The sequence below is a fragment of the Anastrepha ludens genome, unplaced genomic scaffold, assembly GCF_028408465.1.
Source record: "Anastrepha ludens isolate Willacy unplaced genomic scaffold, idAnaLude1.1 ptg000039c, whole genome shotgun sequence".
NCBI lineage: Eukaryota > Metazoa > Arthropoda > Insecta > Diptera > Tephritidae > Anastrepha > Anastrepha ludens.
This window is the reverse complement of record NW_026530049.1, coordinates 48,391-57,500: the sequence shown is the minus strand read 5'-3', so window position 1 is coordinate 57,500 and position 9,110 is coordinate 48,391. Positions and strand designations below refer to the sequence as shown.

Sequence of the window (9,110 nt, the reverse complement as noted above, 5' to 3'; positions counted from 1 at the left end):
ACCATATAGCGGCACCATAAGTGGCACAGGCCACAAATAGGCCCCGATATACGGTACGAACCGCGCGTCGGCTAAGACCCCAGTCAAATCTGACAACGCGACGCACTTGCCCAACAATTGCCTGCAGCCGCTCCCTCAACAACACTAAGTGTGGAGTAAAACACATCCTTTCACTCATAGTTAACCCCAGGTATTTGACTTGCGTCACATACCTAATCCCTACCCCATTCAAACGAACAATCGGTGGACGACTCGGGGACAATCTGCCCTTAAGCAGCATTGTCACCGTTTTGTCCATTGATATATCCACTCCCACATCTACCCCCCAATTGTGGGTCAATGTAAGGAGCTGCCCCCCCACTCGCTCCAGTTCCTCACGCGAACGACCCTCAACCAAAATGAGAAGGTCGTCCGCATACGCACAGTGTTTACAAAGTGGCTCTAACTGCCGAAGCAGGGAGTCCATCATGAGGTTCCAAATGAAGGGACCACAGATGGATCCCTGCGGACAGCCTCGCACCACCCCAATCTCCACACTCCCGCCCACACCTACCATAGATGCTTTTCTGTCCGAAAAATAACTCCGCCATAGAGTAATTTCCGGACAACCAAGCTCCTCTAGTCGTTGTAACACACGATCCCAGCGCAAGTAATCAAATGCCCCCTTAAAGTCAATAAACATGCCAAGGACATATTTATTGACGTTTCCCCTAACTACACTCTGAACATACATCCACGCATCTTCTACACTACGTCCTTTCCTAAACCCATACTGCCTATCCGACCTAACACCCCGAGTTAGCTCCTGAAGCCGCTCAACCATAACCCTTTCCAGCACTTTTCCAAGCACCGGAAGGAGGCTGATACCACGATAAGATCGAGGATCACTCCTGATCTTATCGGGCGACTTCAAGAGTACAACAACCCTAGCAACTTTCCACTCACGTGGAAAATATCCCTCCCATATGCATTTATCATAAATGGCCTCCAAGTATTCCGGAATGAACTTCCACAAGCATTTGCACATCTCTCCGTTCAAACCATCTAAACCTGGAGACCTTTTAGACCTGACCAGGCCAAACGCATACCCCAACTCCCCAACGTCTAGTGGAGGAACAGGCACCTCTTGTGCAGGAGGAACCTGAACCTCAGCCCTTGGAAAGAACTCACCTAACAAAACATTGGCGCACTCTCTCCACGTTGTTGACACAGTGTCACCCACGCGAAGAGAGCTAGCCATCTCATTTCGACGGCCCCGACAGATCCTAAGGACCTGTCCCCAAGGGTCGTCCCTATTATCCCCCACAAATCTCCTCCACTCTTCCTCTTTCACTCTCACCAACATTTTCTTATATTCTTTCATTCCTACACTAAATTGATACCTGAGCTGGGACAGATTCTCCGAATTGGTCCGCCTGCCGCGTTGAAACAACCGCCTCAAGCGTCGGACAGACCTCCTCTTTGAATTTAACTCACTCGTCCACCATTTCACACCTTTCATTCTCACAGCCCTAGCTTTCCTAAACACTAAGTCATTCACTCCCCAGACACATTCAGATAGACGAGCAATTTGCTCATCAACCCCCAATTCCTCAAACTCACTAAGCGGTATACCCAATACCGCTTCCCTAACAGTATGTCCATATCGGTTCCAGTCAGTACACGAGGTACGCCATCGCCTCAATGGACTCCCCCCCTCTAACTGCGGGGTACGGGGAGTAACCATAATTTGTATTAAATTATGGTCACTAATTCCCCAACCCCCCCTAACGCTCCATTTACACTCGAACCTACTCGCTGCTGCCTCATTCATGAGCGTCACGTCAATGTCACTCACACCTCTAGGACCCTCAAACGTATACCACTCGCTTGGTTCGTTTGCAACGAGGAGGCTATTCGCCACAAGCCATTCGCTCATAGCCTCACCCCGATCGTGGCTCTGATATCCAGAAGTATGCCTGGATACCTTGCTGAACCACATCGGGGAAGTAGCATTCGCATCCAGACACACGATGGCAGGAATGCTACTCTCACGTAGTAGCACCGCATCTATGTACCTTAAATAGGGCTCCAGAGGCTCGTCAAACTTGCAATACAAGCTGACGACATTCATTCTGCCGAATTCCCCCTCGACACACACACATACTCCCCACTGTGATGAGTCAACTACTACACAAGAGTAGCTTGGCTCACACACAGCTACTGCGGCATTGACTCCAAGGTCCGTAAAGACCCTGAAGCCCCCAGGAAGACCTCTCACCACCCCATTGGTGGAGTATGGTTCCTGGAGCAAAGCAATGCCGCAGCCCCCCTCCAACATACACGCCCCCAATTCACACATCACGGCATAAGCCCCCTGACAGTTCAGTTGATATAGCTTAACCATTAATGCCTAACGAGCGCACGGGCAACAATCGCACAGTACACCGGGCAGACAGTGGACATCATCAAATGCCCGGCTGGCTTGCCCTTAAACGCACAGTTGCGACAATGCGGGGCATTGCCACAACCCGCACTCCTGTGTCCTTCTTGCCCGCACCTTCGGCAGACATCCTTCTTGGCCCTGCATTCTGCCACCCTGTGATCGAATCCCATACATCGGAAGCAGCCGGGCGTCAGTTGGTCCGGCCGTACCCGGAAGGAAAACCACTTAACGTAGCAACGACCTGCTTCCAGGAGGGCGGACATTAGCATGTCCGTGCCCTCAAGGACAACATTCGTCACCCCATCAGGGCTGACCTTCCAAGGACGGCTGACCATCCTTACGTCCTTCTCAAGAGACCCAGGGCTGAACTCCTTGAGGTTCAAACGGAACAACTCTCCCATGAATTCATCAGGGGAGATCTCCGTGTGAACCCCCTGGACCACAACCCTAGGTCCCAGCTTCCGACGTATGCTCACATCGAGCCCCACCTCGGAAAACTTGGCATTTCTCACCAAGTTATCCCTCTCAGCAACTGATGGGGTGCGAATAATCGCACCTCCATCCTTCAACGGGCGCACCTCGTGCACCCTTACCCCCATGGAAGGCCCTACCTCCTTTACCACTTTTTTGATCACCTCTTTGGACGTAGTGGGGGTCTTACCCCTCACTACGACCGACCAGGTCTCAACTGGCTTGGGCACCGGCAACGCCGGCAACACAGGCGCAGGCGCCTGAGGTGCCGGCATCATCGCTGCACCAGCCAGCGCAGCTCCAGCCGTCCTCTGAGGTGCTCCCTCCCTAGTTATCTTCGTGGCTTCTAACCGCCCACGAAGATGGGCTATTTCCGTCACCATTTCCACAAACAGTTCCTCGAACTCCAAGGAGTATCCCAGGAGGTCTTTTGCCACACTTTTCGGGACGTCGTCCATATCTATGACGGCTCCACTAAAGGCCGTCACAATGGACTTGAAGCGCCCCATAAATTCGCCCCCAATTTTTATTCCCGAATTTTCCAGGGAAGCACCGAAATTCCTGCGGATTTTCTCCATGCGCTTCCCGGCTGGACCTAATTTATCCCCTGATTTACGCACCTTTTTCACCCCCCCCTTTTTCTCCCCCTCGGAAGCGCCCTCGCTTCCGCTTACCCCCGACTTACCTTCAGGTAACTTAGGGGCTACCTTCCCCTCGTCACTCGCCTTTACTACCGGAACTGCTGCACCTCCAGCGGTCTTCTTCCTAATACGGGGAGGGGACCGCAAAATAACCTCCTCCTCCCCCGACGTTGTCTCGTCCATCGCCGACGACGGTACAACAGAACCGATGGGAAGAGGGGTATTCGCCCTCTTCCGCATATCGCTTAATTTGGGCATCGCCCAATGCCCCACCAACTAGCTTGACGAATCCGCCGTATATCGCTCCCAAGCAACAACAAAAACAGGTCACTCTTGGGCGACAGTAAGGTACTGCAAGACAGGGATGAGTCCCGCACAGGCACGCACACAGCAACCACACCTAACGGCAAGCCAAAGCAACCGCGAGGACGTAGCCCACACCACCAGCCAAAGGTCTGGCAAAGGCCACCACCAATGCCCTGCCGGACAGAACACCGTTCCCCGCACAGGGACGGGTCGACCAATATGAAGCTAACGCCGGGCTCGACCGTAGGCCAAACGCAGCACGCTGTGAACACGGCACCTGCACAAGGTATTCAACCTTGGCGCAGCACTGTACCCACGCACAAAAATAACACCCCTTTTATCACTGCCGAAGATAGCAATATAACAGCACGCCAAACTATCGACGCACTCCCTATATCCACGCCGAAAATTAACGGCACTCACAAAACCACTAATAGTTCACAGCTATGTACAGCCACGCGCACAATTGGCGTCACTCGAATAACGGGCACACTTCCCGTATTCGCACAATGGCACTCACTAACACAGTTGCCCTTAACAGCGTACAGCTACTGTACAGCCACGCTAATCGTAGCGTCACCAAAATTCCGGTGAAACACACAACGGCACTCACTTTACACCATTCTCGGAATCACTATGCAGCTCATGTACAGCTACACTATAGCGTCACTCGATTCGCGGTAATACTCGCGGATATAGCACAAAACGAAATTGACAAAAATGTATGCGCTCGCGACACGACACGTCTTCACTGCTCAACAATCACAATGAGAATGAGTAGATAGGGACATCATCGTCTGGTGTTTTTAACGTGAGTATCTGCTGGCGACAGCCTGAACCCACGGTGCTCAAAAGCACAACGTATCAATACAATGCGTTGATCAGCGCCCCAAAAATGCCGAAGCATTTAAGGATACCGATTGGCAGTGTGGCATGGACACACTGACCACCTTGGTAGGGCTCGAGGCCTACCCATACCTCTGCCGTTCTTTGGGTCCCGACACCCGGTTAATTGCAACACTACATCGAGCTAAAGCTCTACCCGCGCTTTAGGTCTCAACCACAGCCACCACGAAAACCTCCCCGAAGGGCCGTTCCCATAGAACAGGTCAGAGCGAACTCTGAGGGCTCCTGTTCCCCGTGGTACCGAGTTAAGGTCTCCGGTAAGACATCGAACCCGAAGACTCTGCCAGTTGAGCATCCATACTACTCAGGCACTGGCAAACCTAGATTTTAGTCGCCTTTTACGACAGGCATACCTTACCTCGGGCATATTCTAACCCCTGCACCGCTGGGGGGGAGTAGATAGGGACAGTAGGAATCTCGTTAATCCATTCATGCGCGTCACTAATTAGATGACGAGGCATTTGGCTACCTTAAGAGAGTCATAGTTACTCCCGCCGTTTACCCGCGCTTACTTGAATTTCTTCACTTTGACATTCAGAGCACTGGGCAGAAATCACATTGTGTCAACACCCGTTAGGGCCATCACAATGCTTTGTTTTAATTAGACAGTCGGATTCCCCAAGTCCGTGCCAGTTCTGAATTGATTGTTAATTGATAATCGTTATAATTTAAAAAGAATATATATCGAATGATATAATTCCTTAAAAATTTTAGCAAGAAAGTTCCACAATTGGCTACGTAACTACTATCCGGGGAACAAGAATCGTAATTCTCTATTTACCCAGAACGAGTACATAAACCATGGTATTGCTTCCCAATCAAGCCCGACTATCTCAATCTTCAGAGCCAATCCTTATCCCGAAGTTACGGATCTAATTTGCCGACTTCCCTTACCTACATTATTCTATCGACTAGAGACTCTTCACCTTGGAGACCAGCTGCGGATATTGGTACGGCCTGTTGAGAAGTTTGCGTGACCCCACCATAAATTTTCAAGGTCCGAGGAGAAAATATCGACACAACAGTAAATGTCATGCTCTTCTAGTCCATCTACCATATCTCTCTTCGAAAGACTTCCATGGTAGTACGACTATAAAACAGAAAAGAAAACTCTTCCGATATCTCTCGACGGCTTCTTTATGGTCGTTCCTGTTGCCAGGATGAGCACAAGGCCCATTTTTAATAACAAACGGATACTCAACAGGTTACGGAATTGGAACCGTATTCCCTTTCGTTCAAAATAATTCAAGTATTTAATTATTTTTTAATATATATATATAAATTTTATTAATATTTTTTTTTATTAAAAACTTGAAAATTTTCGGCTTTCGCCTTGAACTTAGGACCGACTAACTCGTGATCAACCACTGTTCACACGAAACCCTTCTCCACTTCAGTCCTCCAAGGTCTCATTCGATTATTTGCTACTACCACCAAGATCTGTACCAATAGCGGCTCCATGCAGGCTTACGCCAAACACTTCTAAGCACACTATTGTACCCTCCTACTCACTAAAGTTTCAAAATTTATAAATCAATCGAAATTGTTTTATAAATCATCTACTTTAGCGGTAATGTATAGGTATACAACTTAAGCGCCATCCATTTTAAGGGCTAGTTGCTTCGGCAGGTGAGTTGTTACACACTCCTTAGCGGATTACGACTTCCATGTCCACCGTCCTGCTGTTTTAAGCAACCAACGCCTTTCATGGTATCTGCATGAGTTGTTAATTTAGGCACCGTAACATTACGTTTGGTTCATCCCACAGCGCCAGTTCTGCTTACCAAAAGTGGCCCACTGGGCACATTATATCATAACCTCAACCTTCATATCAAGAAAGGTGAGGTTCTTACCCATTTAAAGTTTGAGAATAGGTTAAAATCGTTTCGACCCTAAGGCCTCTAATCATTCGCTTTACCAGATAAGATTATTTTATATAATTTTTAAATGCACCAGCTATCCTGAGGGAAACTTCGGAGGGAACCAGCTACTAGATGGTTCGATTGGTCTTTCGCCCCTATACTCAATTCTGACAATCGATTTGCACGTCAGAACTGTTTCGGTCTTCCATCAGGGTTTCCCCTGACTTCAACCTGATCAAGTATAGTTCACCATCTTTCGGGTCACAGCATATATGCTCAAGGTACGCTCCAGTTAGAGGTATAAATAATAATAAATTATCATTATACATAACTATATGGAACGCCCCGGGATTGAATTAATTGACTATTTAAGAAAATAGACTAAAAATTAATCCCATTATATTTTTAAGTTAATATAAGTTAATTATGCCATTAAGTTTAATATAACTCAATGACTTGCACATATGTTAGACTCCTTGGTCCGTGTTTCAAGACGGGTCCCGAAGGTATCCTGAATCTTTCGCATTGTTAATCATATAAATGCATACAAATAAATATTAATATCATAGATATTAAATTTTTTGTAAAATTCAAAAAATGAATTTTAGCATTATATATAATAAAATCTATCAACACTTTATCAAATCATTAGTATTTATTCTATGTTAATATGCTTAAAAAGCAAATTAATTTAAATAAACTTAATATCACCAATGATCTTTTGATAAATACTTTATTATGTTAATAGATTACAATGTCCTTATATGAAAAAAATGCACATTATTTTTAATTATTTAATGATGAATTTTTCATAATGGATATTCAGGTTCATCGGGCTTAACCTCTAAGCAGTTTCACGTACTATTTAACTCTCTATTCAGAGTTCTTTTCAACTTTCCCTCACGGTACTTGTTTACTATCGGTCTCATGGTTATATTTAGTTTTAGATGGAGTTTACCACCCACTTAGTGCTGCACTATCAAGCAACACGACTCTTTGGAAATATCTTTCTAGTAATCATTAACGTTATACGGGCCTGGCACCCTCTATGGGTAAATGGCCTCATTTAAGAAGGACTTAAATCGTTAATTTCTCATACTAGATATTAAGATATTCCATACACTGCATCTCACATTTGACATATAGACAAAGTGACTTAGTGCTGAACTATTTTCTTTTCGCTCGCCGCTACTAAGAAAATCCTTGTTAGTTTCTTTTCCTCCCCTCATTAATATGCTTAAATTCAGGGGGTAATCCCATATGAGTTGAGGTTGTTTTAAAATATTTTTTATCTTCTCACAATTTAATAAATAATTATATCATCTTTTCATCTCTATTTTTCTTTTTTCCTTTTATATAAATATATATTATAAATAATAATTATGTAAAATGAGGCAATTCTAGAATAAAAAAAATTAATTTTTATGCTAGACATTCCTCCTTTAATTACATATATAAATTAATATTTTATATATATATAAATAATATGAAAATTTTTTAAAGAGAATACTTAGATTCAAAATTTTTTTTATTTCATTTTATTTGAGAGGATTTTTTTTTTTTAAGAATATATTAATAAATAAAAAATTCATTATATATCTTTATTTTTTTGCTATTAATATTATGAATTATTTAAAATCCAATAATATACACATTTGCTTAAATTCAATTATTTTTATAAAAGAATAAGCAACTTATTTAGCATAGTCTTACAACCCTCAACCATATGTAGTCCAAGCAGTACTTTAAAATTTAATTTAATGTACATAACAGCATGGACTGCGATATGCGTTCAAAATGTCGATGTTCATGTGTCCTGCAGTTCACACGATGACGCACAGTTTGCTGCGTTCTTCATCGACCCATGAGCCAAGTGATCCACCGCTTAGAGTATTTTTTTATTTATTTTTATTTATAACAAATGTCAATTTTTTTTTGCATATATTAATTGAAAGAGTAAAATTAAATAATAATAATAATAAAATATAAATTGATTTTCTTTCAATAATATATATCAAATATATTTAACTCTAAACATTTTTATTAAGTTGCGAATGTCTTAGTTCAACAATAATACAGTGGTGGTATTTATTATGTTTGATTATTTTGTATTTTTTTAATCATTTTATTTATATATAAATATAATAATAAATATATACCACTTTTGTTATTGTGAACAAATTAACTTATCATTCAATCAAATGAATAATAAGTACAACTTTCTATTTTCATGTTTAAAGGTTTTTAAAAGAAAAAATAAGAAAAAACATTACAAAATGTACCATCATATTATATTTAATATGATATAATTGATGGATAACAAATTGAATGAAAAAGAATAAAAAGAATATGGATTCAAAATAATTATAAATTTTTCTTTTTTTTCTTTTTTTTTTTTTTTTCTTTTGTTTGTTTTTGTTTTTATTTGTTTTGGCATTGTTTGTTTTTCTTACGGATATGGAACACAATAATGATCCTTCCGCAGGTTCACCTACGGAA

At 43.3% G+C, this 9,110-nt stretch overlaps 1 non-coding gene and 1 pseudogene across 1 annotated transcript; both read right to left on the bottom strand.

Annotated features, from left to right (window-relative positions):
- Positions 1-5,105: 5,105 nt before the first annotated feature.
- Positions 5,106-7,885, bottom strand: LOC128871076 (large subunit ribosomal RNA; annotated as a pseudogene).
- A 438-nt stretch (positions 7,886-8,323) lies between these two features.
- LOC128871079 (5.8S ribosomal RNA) lies at positions 8,324-8,504 on the bottom strand. Its single transcript, XR_008455711.1, has one exon. It is a non-coding gene; the product is annotated as a 5.8S ribosomal RNA (ribosomal RNA).
- Between the last annotated feature and the right edge of the window lie 606 nt (positions 8,505-9,110).